Below are 19204 nucleotides of genomic sequence, written 5' to 3' on the forward strand. Positions count from 1 at the left end.
AGAAATCAAAAGACGTGAGAGAGGCGGAGCCAACATAGTGCTATAGACAGAAGCACCATGCCGTGCATCCACGTCAAAGACATGAAAAACTAAGTAAAATAGAGACAAACATCAATCCTGGAACCCTAAGCATCAAATGAAGGGATAACTCAACCAAGAACTGAATGGAATAAGAAACAGAGAGGACAGAGAACGAGGCGAGTTACAAGCGGAGGTCACCTACCAGCTAACGCAGCACGGATTCATCATCTTGGACAGAGATCGGTGGACAGAGAGTACATGAAAGCAGATTCATGGAGCTCCCAGCAGAAGAGAGAGGACCTGGTAACCAGCAAGATGTTTCCTACCCCTAAACTGCCTCCCCCTGCTCAGACTTCACAGTTTCCTGGCTGGCCAATCTGTGGCTTCCTGTGGGCCAATTCCCAGTTTCCCAGAGGACTGATTCATTGCTTCCTGGTGGGCCAAGCCACAGCTGCACAATGGGATGATTCCCAGCTTCCCAGAAGATTGATTCACTGCTTCCTGGTAGGCTGATCCACTGCTTCCCAGTGGGCTGTGACCTCAGCACAGGAAGTACCGGTTCTTTGCTGCACAGATTTGCCCCACCCATACTGGCTGGCTTCTTCACTGGCATTTCTTTGTTGCTGACGTTGTTTTTTTGGCCTCTTTTGGTTTCCTCCCTGCATCTTACCACCTTCCCCTCCTTTCTCTTGAACACCTGACCCATGTGCCATCTTTGCTTCTTCTTGAGAGACTGCGAAGCACTACACAGCTGGGGAACAGCTTCCCTGGTCCAAGCCGTCACCCTGGTGGGATCCCTGGGGGCTTTTTTCTTTTCTTTTCTTTTCTTTGTTTGTTTTCTCTTTCTTTTTTCCTTTCTCTTTTCCTGTTTTCTCCATTTCTCATCTCTTTCTATTTACTTTGTTTTCCTGTCCCCTGAATACCTGGGGCTGTGCATCATCTCCACCCCTTGTAGCCAGGCTGTACTGTGCAGTTTGGGAGCTGATTCCCTGGTCTGTGCAGCCACACCAGTGGGATTCCTCAGAGCATTTTTTAAAACTTTTATTTATTTATTATTTTCTTCTTTTTTATTTTTTTTCATTTCTTGGTTTTTTGTCGCTCCACTCCAATGGCAGGCTCTCTCAGTGCTTTTTTTTTTTTTTTGCTGCTGTTTCTCTCCCCACTCTCCTTTTCCATACCCAACTTAGCTCCACACATCACAATCTCCTTCTTCCCCTCTCTCCTGCCTATCTGCAAAGTATGCACCGCTGAGCAGCACAGGCATGGATTACCAGAACCTGTCCTGCACTGCCCCGGTTCACCTTCTTGGCCCCAGTAATTGCCTCAAACAACCCATCCCAGCCCCTCCACTTCAGCTGGGGCTGCACTGCTGCACCAGAGCTGAGTGACTGGCACTGACCCTTGGACAAGGAGGTGAAAAATATTGTACGCACAGACAAGAAAACAACAAAGAATGCACAACCACATGCTTAGACATAACTAAATAAAATAAAAAAGTAGGACAAAACAAGAAAATCTACAATCAATAAGAAAATAACTACTGAATGTTCCAAAGACAGCAGACAATAGCAAAACATAAAAAAAGACAGGGTAGTTCTGGTAGGCATCCAAAATAAAACACCAGATGACTTTCCAGTAGAAGAAAAGATACTAGAACTAACTGATAGGGAATTCAAATCTCTAATATTCAGGCTATCCAAGAGTTGAAGCAAAAGACAGACAAAAATGAGGAAAAAATAAGCAAATTCGTGGAGAAGGCAGACAAATTCATGGAAAATACAGACAAAAAATGGAAGAATTCAGGGAAACAATACAGGAAGAAAATGCCAAAATAAATTCACAACTAAAAATCATACTAAAGCAACAGCTAGAAATCCAAAACATAAACAACAAGATTTCAGAAATGGACATTGTCATAGAAGAGCTGAGGAATATGTTTGAAACAGTGGAAGACAGGATCAGTGAAATTGTAGACAAACACTTGTATACAACTTTGTTTGAGGAAAAATTGGAAAAAAGAACAACAACAAAAAAATGAAGACTCCCTGAGAATTCTGTGGGATACAATCAAAAGGTGAAATTTGCAAGTGATCAGAGTTCCAGAGCAGGAGGAGAAAACATAAAATACAGAGAGGATCATCGAAGAATTACTGACAGAAAACTCCCCTAATATCATGAAAGATGAAAAGCTGACCATCAAAGAAGTTCAATGAGCCCCATATAGGATAGGATCCATAAGAAAATCACCAAAGCATATCATAATCACACTCACTAAAATCAAAGACAAAGAAAGAATCCTGAGAACAGCTTGAGAAAAATAAAAAATCACATACAGAGGGGAAATGATAAGACTAAGCTCTGATTATTCAGTAGAAACAGTGCAGACAAGAAGGCAAAGGGTTGATATATATAAAACCTTGAAAGAAAAAAATCACCAGGAAAGACTAATATATCCTGCAAAACTCTCATTCAAATATGATGGTGAAATTAGAACATTTGCAGATAAACAGAAATTAAGGGCTCTGTAAAAACCAAACCAAATATGCAAGAATTATTAAAGGGAATCCTTTGGTTTGAGAACAAACAACATCAGATGACAGCCTGAATCTAGGACACAAGATCACACCAGCCAGATATCAACCTGGGAAATGAAATCTCAAAGGCTATCCAAATCCAACAGATTTACAACAGAAAACCAGAGAGGCTAATCTATAAATGACAAAAACATTAGAATAATAAAAGAAGGAATAAATGATGCAGTTGTAGAACTTTCTAATGGAGAGGAAGGCAAGGTGATACCAAGCGATAATAGACTAGTTCAAACCTAGGAAGATAAGGGTAAATTTCAAGGTAATGACAAAGAAAGTTAAAAAACCTACTCATCAAACTAAAGGAGAAAAACAAAGTCTTGGTAAAAACAAAATCTACAAAAACAAAAGAAATGAAAAAAAAAATCCACAACAAAAAAAAAGGAATTCAGCACAGGAGATTAAGAGGAACAAAGAAATCATCGGCATCACAAAAACAAAAAACAAAAAACCTACCAAATGACAACAATAAACTCACACCGATCAATTATCACACTGAACATAAATGGCCTAAATGTACCCATAAAGAGACAGTGATAGAATGGATAAAAAGAACAAGATCCATCAATTTGCTGTCTACAATAGACTTAGAAACAAAGACATACATTTATTAAAAACCAAAGGATGGAAAAAAACATATCAGCAAACAGCCAACAAAAAAGAGCAGACGTGTCAATACAAATCTCAGGTAAAACAGACTTTAAAACATAACCCACAATAAAAGACAAAGAAGGGCACTATATCATGATTAAAGGGATGATCCAGCATGAAGACTTAACCATAATAAATACTACACATCCAATGACAGGAAACTGACAGTTCCTCTATAACAGTAGGAGTCTTCAACACACCACTCTCGGTAAAGGAGAAAATATTTAGAAAGAAACTCAACAAACATAAGAATATCTAAAGGCCACAATCAGCCAACTTGAACTCATAGACATACACAGAACACTCCACCCATCAGCTGCAAAGTAAACATTCTTTTCCAACACACATGGAAAGTTCCCCAGAATAGACCCCATCTGAGGCCACAGAGCAACCCTTAACAAAATCCAAAACATTGAGATAATATAAAGTATCTTCTCTGATCACAATGCCATCAAAGTAGAAATCAACAACAGGAAAAGCAAGGAAAAAAAAAAAATCAATTACATGGAAACTAAATAACACCCTGCTTAAAAACCACTGGGAAATAGGAGAAATTAAAGATGGAACCAAAAAATTCCTAGAATCAAATGAGAATGAAAACACATTATACTAAAATCCTTGGGACACAGCAAAGGCCATGCTCAGAGGTCAACTTACAGCAATAGATGCACACATCAAAAAAGAAGAAAGGGAAAAAATCAAAACATCAGCTACACAACTCAAACAAATTGAAAGAGAACAGCAAAAGAAGTTTAAAGCCACCAGAAGAAAGGAAATAATAAAAATCAGAGCAGAAATAAATGAAACAGAGAATGGAAAAACAATAGAAGAATTCAACAAAACCAAAAGTTGGTTCTTTGAAAGGATTAACCAAATAGAAAAACCATAAGTCAAATTGACAAAAGAAAAACAGGAGAGGGTGCAAATAACCCAAATAAAAAATGAAATGGGGGACATTACAACAGACCCACCTGAAATGAAAAGGATCGTAACAGAATATTATGAAATACTATACTCCAACAAATTTGAAAATCTAAAGGAAATGGACAAATTTCTAGAAACCCAGTACCTACCCAAAGTATTCCAAACTGATGTTGAAAATCTGAACAGACTCATAACAAGAGAAGAGATTGAAAAGTTAATTTAAAATAATAATAATAAAAAAAACTCCCAACAACAACAACAAAAAACCCTGGCCCAAACGGCTTCACTGGAGAATTCCAACAAACATTCAGAGAAGAGCTTTCGTCGGTACTACATAAATTACTTCAGAACATAGAAAAGGAAGGGATATTTCAAAATCCATTCTATGAAGCCAGCATAGCCCTGATACCAAAACCAGGCAAAGACACCACAAAAAAAGAAAATTATCGACCAGTCTGTCATGAATATACATGCAAAAATTCTCAACAAAATTCTAACCAACAGAATTCAGCATCATATCAAAATAATAATAATACACCATGACCAAGTAGGATTCATACCACCTATGCATGGATGGTTCAACATTAGAAAATTGATCAATGTAACCCACCACATAAATGAAAGAAAAGAATCACATGAACATCTCAATCAACACAGAAAAGGCATTCGACAAAGTCCAACACCTATTTCTGATAAAAACTCTCAATAAAATAGGTATAGAAGGGAAATTTCTCAACAAAATATATGGCATCTATACAAAACCAATAGCCGACATCATTCTTAATGGAGAGAGGCTGAAAACATTCCCCTTGAGAATAGGATCAAGACAAGGATGTTCTTTATCTCCACCACTATTTAGCATTATGCTGGAAGTCCTAGCTGGAAGTCCTAGCTAGAGCAATAGGGCAAGAAAAAAATAAATAAATAAAGGGCATCCAAACTGGTAATGAAGAAGTAAAATTGTCCCTATCTGCGGCCATGATATGATACTATACATAGAAAACCCAAGAGTTCATGAGAAAAACTACTGGAACTAACAGAAAGATTCAGCAGAATAGCAAGATACAAGATAAATATAGAAAGATCAGTTAGATTCCTATACATCAATAAAGAGAATGATGAAGAGGAAATCAGGAAAACAATATCATTTATAAAAAAATGATGAATGAATAGCCCCTAAAAAGTAAAATAGTTAAGAATAAACCTAACCAGGGTGTACAAGACCTATACAAAGAAAACTACAAAACACTAAATGCAAGAAACCAAAAAAGATCTACATAAATGGAAAAACATACCATGCTCATGAATAAGTAGACTCAACATGGTGAAAATGACAATTCTACCCAAAGCAACCTACAAAGACAATGGCATACTGCCTAGTCCAAATATCAACAACATTCCCTAAAGAGATGGCAAAAAAAAATTATTAACTTTATACGAAAAGGGGAGGGGCCCTGGATAAGTAAAACCTTATTGAAGAAGGAGAATAAAGTAGGAGGACTTGCACTACCTGACCTTGGAGTTACTATACAGCTACGGTAGTCAAAACAGCTTGGTACTGGTACAATGACAGATACGTTGACCAATGGAACAGAAAACAGAACCCAGATCTAAGTCCATCCACCTATAGACACCTGATCTTCGACAAGGGCCCAAAGTCCATCAAATGAGGAAAAGACAGCCTTTTTAACAATTGATGCTGGCAAAATTGGATGTCCATCTGCAACAAAATGAAACAGGACCCATACCTCACACCGTACACAAAAACTAATTCAAACAGATCAAAGACCTAAATATAAAACCAAAAACTATAAATAAAGATGATAGAAGAAAATACAGGATCAACGCAGGAGACCCTAATACAAAGCATTAACAGAATATAAACCATAACTAACAACAACAAACTCCAGAAGATAAGCTAGATAACTAGAAACATAAAAATTAAACACTTAATGTTCATCAAAAGACTTCACCAAAAGAGTAAAAAGAGAATCTACAGACTAGGGAAAAAATTTTTGACTATTACAAATCCGACTAAGGTCTAATCTCTAAAATCTACAGGAAAATCCAACACCTTTACAACAAAAAACACAAAAAATTCAATTAAAAAATGGGCAAAGGAAATGAACAGATACTTCACCAAAGAACACATTTAGGCAGCTAACAGACACATGGGAAAATGCTCCCAATCACTAGCCATTAAAGAAATGCAAATCAAAACCACAGTGAGATACCATCTCACCCCAGCATTACTGGCACAAATCAAAAACAGAAAATAACAAATGTTGGAGAGGCTGGGGGGAGATTGAAACTCTTATGCACTGCTGGTGGGAATGCAAAATGTTACAACCATTTTGGAAAATAATATGGCCCTTCCTTAGAAAGCTAGAAATAGAAATACTACCCCCAAAACCCAAACCAAACCCACTTCCGTCGAGTCGATTCCAACTCATAGCAATCCTATAGGACAGAGTAAAACTGCCCAATAGAGTTTCCAAGGAGCGCCTGGTGGATTCAAACTGCCAACCTTTTGGCTAGCAGCCATAGCATTTAACCACTGTGCCACCAGGGTTCCCAGAAATACCACATGATCCAACAATTCAACCCCTAGGAATGTATCTTAGAGAAAGAAGAGCCATCACAGGAATAGACATATGCACACATTGCAGCATTGTTCACAACAGCAAAAAGATGGAGACAACCTAGATGCCCATCGACAGATGAGTAGATGAATAAACTGTGGTACATACACACAATGGAGTACTATGCAACAAAAAGAATAATGATGAATCTGCAAAGCATCTCAGAACATGGATGAATCTGGAGGGAATTATGCTGAGTGAAATAAGTCAGTCACTAATATTGTATAAGAAATTGTATGAGACCACTACTATAAAAACTCATGAAAAGGTTTACACACAAAAAGAAACAATCTTTGATGGTTACGAGAGAGTGGAGGGGTGGGGTGGAAAAACACTAAATAGATAAGTGGTAACTTTGGTGAAGGGTAAGACAGTACACAATTCTGGGGGAGCCAACACAACTTGTTCAGGGTAAGGTCATAGAAGCTCCATGGAAAAATTGAAACTCCCTGAGGGACCAAATTACTGGGCAGAGGGCAGTGGGGACCATAGTCTTAGCGAACACCTAGCTCAATTGGCATAACATAGTTTATAAAGAAAATGTTCCACATTCTACTTTGGTGTGTCGTGTCTGGGGTCTTAAAAGTCTGTGAGCAGCCATCTAAGATACTCCACTGTTCTCACACCTTCAGGAGCAGGGGAAAATGAAGACAACTAAAGACACAAGGGAAAGATTAGTCGGAAGGACTAATGGACCATAACTACCATGGGCTCCACTAGACTGAGTCCAGTACAACTAGATGGTACCTGGCTACCACCACTGACTGCTCTGACTGGGATCACAACAGAAGGTCCTGGACAGAGCTGGAGAAAAACGTAGAACAAAATCCTAACTCACAAAAAAGACTAGACTTACTGGCCTGATAGAGAACGGAGAAACCCGAGAATATGGCCCCCGGACACCCTTTTAGCTCAGTAATGAAGTCACTCCAGAGGTTCACCTTTTACCCCAAAATTAGGCAGACCCATGGGACAAAACGAGACTAAAGGGGCACACCAGCCCAGGGGCAAGGACTAGAAGGCAGGGGAGGACAGGAAACCTGAAAATAGGGAACCCAAGGCCAAGAAAGGGGAGTACTGCCATAGCATAGAATTGTTAACCAGTGTTATAAAACAATATATGCACTAACTGTTTAATGAGAAGCTAGCTTGTTCTGTAAACCATCTAAAGTATATTAAAAAAAAAAAGTCAAAAGACACATTGCATTGGGCAAATCTGCTGCAAAAGATCTCCTTAAAGTGTTGAAAAGCAAAGATGTCACCTTGAAGACTAAGGTGCACCTGACCCAAACCATGGTGTTTTCTATCGCCTCAAATGCATGCCAAAGGTGAATGATGAATAAGGAGACTGAAGAAAAATCAATCCCTTTGAATTGTTGTGTTGGTGAAGACTATTGAATATACCATGGACTGTCAAAAGGATGAACAAATCTGCCTTGGAAAAAGTACAATACAAATGCTCCTTAGAAGCAAGGATGGAGAGACTATGTCTCACATCCTTTGGACATGTTATCAGGAGGGATCAGTCCCTCCAGAAGGACATCATGCTCAATAAAGTAGGAATTCAGCCAAGGAGAGGAAGACCCTCAGCGAGATAGATTGGCACAGTGGCTACAACAATGGGCTCAAGCACAGCAACAATTGTGGGGATGACGCAGGAATAGGCAGTGTTTTGTTCTGTTGTACATAGGGTTGTTGTGAGCTGGAACCTACTAGACAGCACGTAACAACAACAACAAAGGTACACAAGCACTGTATAAATTTTTCAACATTCTTTTTCTGTATTCCATTCTCAGCAATAGCCAATTTGGCAAACATAGATCACTCAGCACATTGATCTCAGTTTAATAATTTTAAATTTATAGTGATCCTTTCCCTTTAAAAAGGTACTTCTTAATTGGCCAGACACAAATGAGGCAACAAGTATAAGAAAGTGAAGTTGGGCATCTCAGGACAATTTCATGGGAAGGATGGTTTTAGAAGAAATGAAAGGAAAAAAAAGAAAGAAAACCAGGGTTGTATATTTTCATGATGCTATTTTCAGTATGTATTTCCCATAGATGCATCTTAAGCACTTTGGAGCTATGCCAACCAGGGTGCAACGTAGATATAAGTCAATATCATTACAACACAGGCACTTAACAGGAAGATATGACTGATGCAATACACCAGCTAGCTTGAGAAGACAGCACGCCAGCTCTGGGGAAACAAATTTCCAACAGCCCATTTCTATTCCTTTTCACTTTGTCCTTGATTTATTGCCTTTGCCCAGCTTCAACATGACAAAGGCTTCAGCTTTCAGCACAAAATGATATTCCAGACTCCACTAAGTATATTTGTTAGACAAGGGCAACCAACAAAATTAAACTGCTGCCACAAAGACGGCTGTTACTTAATGCTGGAGAGAGATTACAGGGAATTATTACTTTATCAAAAAATAGTTCAGCTACGAAACCAGTGCTTATTTCTCCCGCACCTTTGGCTGTGTGCTAATTTATCTCCCACCTTGCTCAGATTTAGTCTTTCATTGCCAATTTATTGAAAACCCTGACAAGCACTGGTGGCCTATGTTACAATATACCTCAGCTTACTTAGTTATTGCTACGGAGAGCTGGAAATCAGGAACTTGGAAGGGGAATTACATGTGCTATGTCTTTGATTTTTATTGTTGTGCTTTTCATTTGAGCTATCTATCAGGTGTTTCATTTTTAATCTCACTTGTCTTTTTAGAGGTTTCACCTGAGAATGAAAAGAATGGGCTAGACTAAGGTAACACAAACTACAAAAAATAAGTGTTAACATTATGGAGATCATAATTTGGTCCCATTTGCTTCCTGTCTTTTTTTTATATGTATACAATTTATTTTACTTTGTTGCTGCTCTTGAGAATAAACACAGCAAAACATATACCAATTCAATACCCTGGAGAAATAAGAGTCTTTATACGAACAGATATATGCACACCCATGTTCATTGTAGCACTGTTTACAATAGCAAAAAGATGGAAGCAACCAAGATGCCCTTCAACAGATGAATGGGTAAATAAATTATGGTATATTCACACACTGGAATAAAGAATAAAGAACAATGATGAATCTGTGAAACATTTTATAACATGGAGGAATCTGAAATGCATTATGCTGAGTGAAATTAGTCAGTTGCAAAAGGACAAATATCATATGACACCACTATTATAAGAACTCAAGAAATAGTTTAAACACAGAAAATATACTCTTTGATGGTTACGAGGGTGGGGAGGTAGGGAGGGAGAATGGTATTCACTAATTAGATAGTACACAAGAACTATTTTAGGTGAAGGAAAAGACAACACACAATACAGGAAAGGTCAGCACAATTGGACTAAACCAAAAACAAAGAAGTTTCCTGGATAAACTGAACCCTTGGAAGGCCAGAGTAGCAGGGGTGGGGGTCTGGGGACCATGGTTTCAGGGGACAATCGGCATAACAAAATGTATTAAGAAAACATTCTGCATCCCACTTTGGCGAGTGGCATCTGGGGTCTTAAACTCTGTAAGCGGCCATCTAAAATGCATCGTCTCAATCCACCTGGAGCAAAGGAGAATGAAGAACACCAAGGACACAAGGTAATTATGACCCCAAGACAGAAAGGGCCACATAAGAGGCTACATAAGCCTGAGACCAGAAGAAATAGATGGTGCCCTGCTATAACTGATGATTGTCCTGACAGAGAACCCAAAAGAGAATCCCTGAAGGAGCAGGACAGCAGTGGGATGCAGACCTCAAATTGTCATAAAAAGACCAGGTTTAATGGTCTGACTGAGAATGGAAGGACTTGGGGGGTCATGGTCCCCCGACCTTCTGTCAGCCCAAGACTGGAACCATTCCCAAAGCCAACTCTTCAGACAGGGATTGGACTGGACTATAAAATAGAAAATGATACTGGTGAGGAGTGAGCTTCCTGGATCAAGCAGACACATGAGACTATATGGGCAGCTCCTGTCTGGAGGGGAGATGAGAAGACAGAGGAGGACAGCAGCTGGCTGAATGGACACGGGGAATATAGGGTGGAGAGCACTGTGCTGTCTCCTTAGGGGGAGAGTAACTAGGAGTACAGAGCCAGGTGTATACAAATTTTTGTATGAGGGACTGACTCGATTTGTAAACTTTCACTTAAAGCACAATAAAAATAAAATAGAAAAAAAAGTAGAGGATAAGATACTCCATTTCCATTATCATCTACGACTTCCTAAGGTTGTCCCCTCATTTTAGCTTCATGATTTTAAGTAAGGTTGTTATCCAATTTAATTTCTTCTCCTTGATTCTTAAGTGTGCTTTAGTGCACCATGAAGAGGTGACAGCGAACTCTCTTAAAGATTAACTATTAGAATATGCTTGTAAAAAGGACTTTATGTTTAAAAAAAAAAAAAAATACCCTGTTGGTAAAAGAAGCTCTTAAGCAATTCCACTAGGAAAAGTTGTCTACAGTGATGGGGTGTTAGTGCAAATACTGGGCACTGCACGGTGCTAGGCCTATGTAGCATTAGCATCAGAGTGGAGATAAGTTAACAGAGAGTGTGGCAGTTCCTGCAGTCTGTTGCTAAGGAAGCCCAGCAAGAGGGCACTTAGCATAGTTTTTTGGAGGGAACCAGGAACGCTTCTCAGAGGAAGTGGCATTAAACTCCGAGTTGAAGAAATAAGAGTTTGCCAGCACAGAAGGAAAGGAGAGGACATTTTAAGGAGAGGACATTTTAAGCAGAGGCAATGAAGTGTGCCAAGACCTAGGGGTAAGTGAGAACAGGATGCATTCAACTAACTGCACTAAATTCAATATGGGTAGAGGGTACAGTGGAGTGTGGGAATAATAAGGATTGAAACTTCATAGGAAAGCGTGAGCCTGAGACAGGCAAGTTTTGAAATTGGCCTGAGGGCATTGGGAGCTATCAGAAAATGAGTGGCGTGAATACCTTTGAATTTTTAGAAGATCACCCTTGTTGAGAATAGAGAATGAATTAAAAGGGCACAGACCTGGAAGTTGGAAGATGTATTTGGACACGGCTGCGATAATCTGATTCTGAGATTAGGGAAAGCAGAGCAAAGATAGCCATGGTGGGAGTGCGAAGAATTGGATAGATAGAAGAGAGTCTGAGGACGCAGAGTCAATAAAATAAAATAAAAGTAAATTCAATAAATCTTGGTGATTGATGGACTCTGGAAGGGTGAGAAAGAGGAAGGCATGTAGGACACTTGTTTCAGAGTTGGGTGTTTGGATGAATGTAGAGCATTGCAGGGGGTGGGCTGTGGAGTGTGAGTCACACCGAGTTTGAGGGGCCTATGGGACAGCCAGGAGTTTCTGGGTAGTGCAGTTAACACACTTGGCTGCCAGTTGAAAGGCTGGAGGTTCAAGTCCACCCAGAAGTAACTCATAAGAATGGCCTGATGACCTACTTCTGAAAAATCAGCCGCTGAACACTCTGTGGAGCATACTTCTACTCTGAGACTCAGGAAATCGCCAGGAGTCAGAATGGACTTGACGGCAACTGGGTTACAGGTTCTGAGATAGCTAAGTAAAGTTTCTCCCTTAGGCAGTCGGAATAATTCTAAAGTGAAATGTGCTAGGCACATAGATGTGAAGTTCTTTAGCATATAGTCACTAGTTGAATTCATGAGACTGAATGAGATATCTCAGTGAGATGTATCCATCCTTCAAAAAAAGCTAGAACTGCCATGAGAAAGCCAATATCTAGGGGACAGGCTTAGGATGTGCTATCCACACAGGACATTGAGAACATGAGGCCAACAGTGTGACATGTTCCAGCAAGCTCATGGAAGTTAAACAAGCTCGTGAGCAGCCCTAATGCAAGGCCCATGCGTCAAGGAACTTCAACTGCCTTTTAACCACCATGTGAGAGAGCTTGGGAGCCTATGATCCATCTCCTTCAGATGACTGCAGCCAAGCCAAAAGCTCATGAAAGACCATGAGCCAGAATCACCCAGTGAACTGCTCCAATTTCTGACTACTCTAAGGGCTGTGTAAGGAGATAAACGTGTGTTGCTGTTTTTTAAATCTTTTTATGTTGTTGAGGTTGATGTTGTTTTAAGTGCTGAATTTGGGGGTAAGTTTTTACACAGCATTAGATATCTAATATCCACATATTTCAGTAGCTTCCGTATAAACGTGCTTAGGAAATCTTTAGACAATGATGTCAGATACCATGTGCGCTTTTATGCATAAAATCAAATTGCTTTATATCCCTCCATCAGACATGACTGTTAATTTGACCAGACATATAATTCAAGTTTGAAAAGCATTTTCCCTAAGAACTTTGAAAGTGTTCTTCCATTATGTTCTAACATCCAGTGTTGCTGTCAAAAAATTTGTGTTGGTCTGAGTCTGACCTTTTGATTTTAGGAGCCTTAGGATTTTGCCTTTGCCTTGCAATTTTGAGATGTCATGCCTTAGCGTCTGTCTCTTTTTTGTTTACTGTGCTGGGTAGTGGTGGAAGCTTTTATATCTTTTATTTTGTATAATATTTTCAATTGTATGTTTGCTAATGTCCCGTCTCAACTATTCTCTTTTTTCTGCAAATTCTATTGGATACTGGGCATCCTGTTTTGACCATCTTTTTTTTTTTTTTCCATTCGCATGTTTTGTTCAATTTTCTGAGAGATTTCTCAGATGTTATCTTCCAATTTTCTAAATATCCTTTTAATTCCCTCTACTACATTCCCAAGAGTTCTTTCCTATTGTTAAGACAGTTCTGCTTTATAGTATCTTGCCCTTATTTCACATATTTAAGAAACATAAATATATTTATGAAACATATATATAAGATTCTTTGTTCTACCCCCTAACTTATTCCTGTATTCTCCAAAAACCTTTCCTTGTTTGTTGTTTTGTTTTCGTCTTTCGCCTCAAAGGTTTTAGGAAAATAAACTATGACTTTGATATCTATTCACACTTAGGAGTGGGCCACTCAACATTTCATGGAAGCTTCCAGAGGCATGGGCTGTGTTTGACAACAATAGGCTTCATTGTTAAGATGGATAAGATGTCTTTTTCAATGGGGACATCACTAAAATTCTAGTTATTACATTTCTTTTCTATAAAGCTGTTCAGTTTCTCTGTAGAAAAACCCTCACATTTTCTGACTATAAGAGCTCTGGGGACAAGGCAGAAATATAAGACTAGGGGTCCCACAGATCAGTATGAAGAATGTTGCTTCATTTCTGCCTTTGGTCACATCTATCAACCTTACCCTGAATTGTGGATACTCTTTGGTTCAATTTCTATTAGATAGAGGGTAAGCCTCTGGTCTCCTGCGTGGAGGTGGAAAGGAACTTGTTTATGAAGAGTGGGCCTTGAGTAAACTAGCTTCTTATACAAACTTCACCCAATTCCTTCCAACCTTTATGCATCAGCATAGCCTCTGTGGTGTATGGCCAGTTCTGAGCCTCTCCATTAACACTTCTTTGGCAGAGACTAGTCAGACACAGATTTCTTTCTCCCTCTGGTGTCCAATTTCCAGATATATACTGATATTTTCCACCCGTCCTAATCTCTCTTTTCTTTTAGTCTCTTTGAATTCCTATATTTAAAACAAAAAAAAAAATTACATTGTTTTACTGTTACTTTGAAGGAGTTGGAAAGAAGATAAATTCATGCATTCATTCTCTACAGTAAAATAAGAATGCATTTAATATACATGATTTTTCTGAACCAAAAGCATTCTCCTGACACTAATGTATATACATATTAATATATGTGTTTTATTACTTGTTCTCAATGATGCCCTTCTCCTTGAATTAACAATCAATGTCTATGGAAGCAGCAGTCAAGAAATCAAGCCACGAATTGCATCGGGCAAACCTGCTGTAAAAGACATCTTTAAAAGTTTAAAAATTAAAGTCGTCACTTTGATGACTAAAGTGTACCTGACCTAAGCCATGGTCTTTTGGATTTCCTCATATGTATGAGAAAGGTGGACAATGAAATAAGAAAAAAGAACTGATGAATTCTAACTGTGGTGTTGGCAAAGAATATTAACTATATCATGGTCAGTCAGAAGAACAAACAGTTTTGGAAGAAATACAACCAGAATGTTCCTTAGAAGTGAGGATGGCAAGACTTTGGCTTGCTTACTTTGGACATGCCATCAGGAAATACTAATTGCTGGAAATACTAACTACATCATGCGTGGTAGACAGTCAGTGAGAATGAGGGAAACCCTCCAACAGATAAATTGACACAATGGCTGCAAAAACATGCTGACAATCTTGAAGATGGCACAGAATCAGTCAATGTTTTTTCTGTTATACATAAGGTCAACCTGAGTCGAAGCTGCCTCGAAGGCCACTAACAACAACAAAGCAATGCATGGTGGGAACTGCGGGAAGTGAATGCGATACTACTGACAGAGCACATAACCTAGGTGAAAGCTACACCGAAACTCAGGGATAAAACAGCAAGTTCCGTGGGAGAAATAAAGACAGCGCAATGAGAGGTCAGAGGACAGAGTTTACTGTTTAAAACGTGAGAACAGGGTTTGATTTCCAGCTCCACCTTGCTATGCCTTCTTGGACAAGTCATTTAACCTCACTGTGCATGTAAAATGAGAAATATTAGTACCAAATTCACAGACATAATGTGAGAATTAAATGAATTAGTGTACGCAGAATGCTAACATTGCATCTCAGTAGATATTGAGCGCATACCTATTAGCTCTTATTAACTATTTTCTGCCTGGGGATATCAAGAATGTTTCACGTGGGTAGTGGTAGGAATTTGAACTGGACTCTTAAGATGAAGGACTATTCACCATCTCTTCACTTGAGCATTAGAATAGGGGATACAATTTCCAGAGCCCTCATTTCAAAAGGCCAAGATACTTACTAAAGTCAAAATGTATCTTCAATAACTTTGAATTAAAAGAAATAATGAGTTTTTTTTTTGTGACAGCTTTGCCACAAGAACACTGGTATGGGTGAAAATTATGGCAAAATCTAAGCTAAAATGAAACCGGGAAAGACTTTATCAACATTGCTGTCTTTGGACAAGTTCAGGCACTGACTTAGATTCGGGCAAGTTCACCACTACTGGTCACCTGATCTACAAACGTGCTGAGATCACAAAAGAACTATCGAAAAATTTGAGAAGGAAGCTGCTAAAATGGGAAAGGGCTCCTTCAAGTATGCATGGGTCTTGTATAAACTGAAAGCTGAATGTGAGGCATCACCATTGATATCTCCCTGTGGAAATTTGAGACCAGCAAGTACTATGTGACCATCATTGATGTCCCAGGATGCAGAAACTTTATCAAAAACATGATTACAGGACCATCACAGGCTGACTGTGCCATCTTGATTGTTGCTGCTGGTATTGGTAAATTTAAAGTTAGTATATCCAAGAATGGGCAGACGCATGAGCATACCCCCCTGGCTTACCCACTGGGTGTGAAACAACTAATTGTTGGTGTTAACAAAATGGATTCTTCTGAGCCACCCTACAGCCAGAGGAGGTATGAGGAAATTGTTAAGGAATTCAGCACCTACATTAAGAAAATTGGCTACAACCCTAACACATTAGCATTTGTACCAGTTTCTGGTTGAAATAGTGGCAACATGCTGGAACCAAGAGCTGACATGACTTGGTTTAAGGGATGGAAAGTCACCTGTAAGGATGGCAATGCCAGTGGGACCATGCTGCTTGAAGCTCTGGATTGCATCCTGCCACCAACTCATCAAACTGACAAGCCCCTGCATCTGCCACTTCAGGGTGTCTACAAAATTGTTGGTATTGGTACTGTCCCTGCAGGCAGAGTGGAGACTGGTGTTCTTAAGCCAGGCATGGTGGTCACCTTTGCTCCAGTCAATGTCACCGCTGAAGTAAAGTCTTTTGAGATGCACCATCAAGCTTCAAGTGAAGATCTGCCTGCAGACAATGTAGGCTTCAATGTCAAGAATGACTCTGTCAAAGATGTTCATTTTGGCGATGTGGCTGGTGACAGCAAAAATGACCCACAAATAGAAGCAGCTAGTGTCACTGCTCAAGTGATCATCCTGAACCATCCAGGCCAAATCAGTGCCGCCTATGCAACTGAGCTGGACTGTCACACGGCTCACACTGCTTGCAAGTTCGCTAAGCTCAAAGAGAAGATTGATCACTGTTATGGTAAGAAGCTGGGGGATGGCCCCAAATTTGTGAAGTCTGGTAATGCCATCATTGACATCACTCCTGGCAAGCCCGTGTGTGTTGAGAGCTTCTCTGACTATCCTCCTCTGGGTTGTTTTGCTGTTCACAATATGAGGCAGACAGTTACTATTGGGTGTCATCAAGGCAGTGGACAAAAAGGCTGCTGGAGCTGGCAAGGTCACCAAGTCTGCTCAGAAAGCTCAGAAGCCTAAATGAAAATTATGTATAACACCTGCCACACCAGTCATAATCAGTGTTGTGCGAGTGATCTCAGAACTGTTTGTCTCAATTGGCCATTTAAGTTTAATACTAAAAGATTGGCTACTGATAACACCATAAAACTGTCAGAAGGAAAGGAATGTTTTGCAGACCATCTCTTTTTCTGTGTGACAGTTTTAAGTGATTGGTTTTTAAAAGAGTACTTCTTAAATGGAAACAACTTGACCAAAAATCTGTCACAGAATTTTGAGACTCATTAAAACAAAGGTTAATGAGAATATAAAGAAATAATGACAACTCAAGGCTGATCCTTACTGCACAAAAGGTAATTAGCCTCACTGAGATCTGAACAAGCCCCAAGTTTGGACTTCCTGCTGACTTGGTTTCACATCTTAAGATACAAGTATTTACAGGTCAAGGGCTCTAAGAAGAATAAAAACATGTCTTTTCTCTAAGAAAAAAAAAACTTCACAGGGATTTCAACTACTCTCCTAATCCTTAAGCCTCTAATTAGAGTTCTAGTCCAAAAGCAAAACATCCAACCCTCCCCTTCTCTCTACCCCTGGCTTAAAAGAAAAAAAATCAAGGTGTCTCAGTATCCAGCCAGCACTTTGGCCTGTTTTGCAACAACCCCTCTTTGTATTTATCCCATATCTTTGATCTGACTCTTCCAAACACTTTACAAACAGGATCTCATTAATCCCCAGCTGCGTGACTGCGAGACCCTTGACCAAAACAATTATCCCAAATTCACAGATGAAGAAACCAAGGCACAGTGTGCCCTCTCATTCTCTTTTTACAAACAATGAAGCATTGTAAGAACAGATAATAATTCTCACACTGCAGCTGAAAGCAAACAGCCTCGCTGCAAAAGTAAATAGTTGCTCAAATCTTGGAAAATGTCTGAAGAGCTGTTTAAACTGGGAATGCACAAAGTGAGAGGACCCAGAAGGTAGTCAGAAAATAAAGTCATAGAACACTACTTCCACAGAGACACACTGCCCAAACCATCCCTGTCTCTTCCATACAGGATACAGGTGACAGAATGAAATGTCAGGAAGAATATATTTAAGAACTATCCCTCAAACTAGTAATGCAATGAATATGTTACTGAAGATCTTCACTATGGAATCCCTGGATTGGGCAAGTGTTTAAGGTGCTCTGCTGCTAACTGAAAGTCTGGACGTTTGAGTCCCCCCAGAGGCACTTGGAGAAAGACTTGGAGAACTACTTCTGAAAACAGCCATCGAAAACTCTATGGAGCACAATTCTACGTTGACATACACAGGGCCACCAGGAGTTGGAATCAGCTCAATGGCAACTGTTTGTGTTTTTATTTTTATTTTTGTCTTAGTTAAGAATCTTTTGTGATGCCCCAGGGGGAGCTGTCCTCTCTCCCCTCTGCACCACCTCTGTGCTCCTGTAAATACTTCTTATCCTACCTGCGAGGCTTTCCACACTCAGTTGGTACATACCTGTTTCTCCTACTAGATTCTAAAATATATAACTCAATCCAAGAATGCTCAAAGGCCAACTATCTGCTAGGCATTCTGATACATGCTGACTTAAAAAGATGAATTGTATACAACTCCTACCCTCAAGAGTCACCCAGAAACCAGCTATACATGTTCAGCCTTCAATTATGAACACATAGGAAAACATCTAGCATGTGGTAGGTGTTAAATAGGTAGTTTGAGTTATTTGTTTATTTTGTTATTTGTGTTAGCCTTATTTTCATACTAATCTCTGATTTCTGTACTAGCTTTGTGCCCTGGGGCTTGGTGAAATAGCGGCAGCTGCTGCTCTCCCTGTTTTGGTCTTCCTTGGTGCTGACTCAGACTGCCCAGCTAGGCCCACAGCCAGAGCAGGTGAGGTTGAGGTGGGAGTTTCCCCAGAACTTGATTATGCCTTTCCCCTGCGTCTTGCCAAGCCTGGCCTTCTCATGACCAGAGCTCTTCATTAGTCTTAGCCCTGCCCGTGCACCCTGC

The 19204-nt window shown here is 39.6% G+C and overlaps 1 protein-coding gene and 1 pseudogene across 2 annotated transcripts in view; one reads left to right on the forward strand and one right to left on the reverse strand.

Annotated features, from left to right (window-relative positions):
* Nucleotides 1-19204, reverse strand: part of CNTNAP5 (contactin associated protein family member 5) — a 1181085-nt gene that overhangs the window by 115059 nt on the left and 1046822 nt on the right. The window lies entirely within an intron of this gene.
* LOC104846505 (elongation factor 1-alpha 1-like) lies at nucleotides 15750-17213 on the forward strand (annotated as a pseudogene).

Source organism: Loxodonta africana, chromosome 6, assembly GCF_030014295.1.
Source record: "Loxodonta africana isolate mLoxAfr1 chromosome 6, mLoxAfr1.hap2, whole genome shotgun sequence".
In the NCBI taxonomy this organism is placed as follows: domain Eukaryota; kingdom Metazoa; phylum Chordata; class Mammalia; order Proboscidea; family Elephantidae; genus Loxodonta; species Loxodonta africana.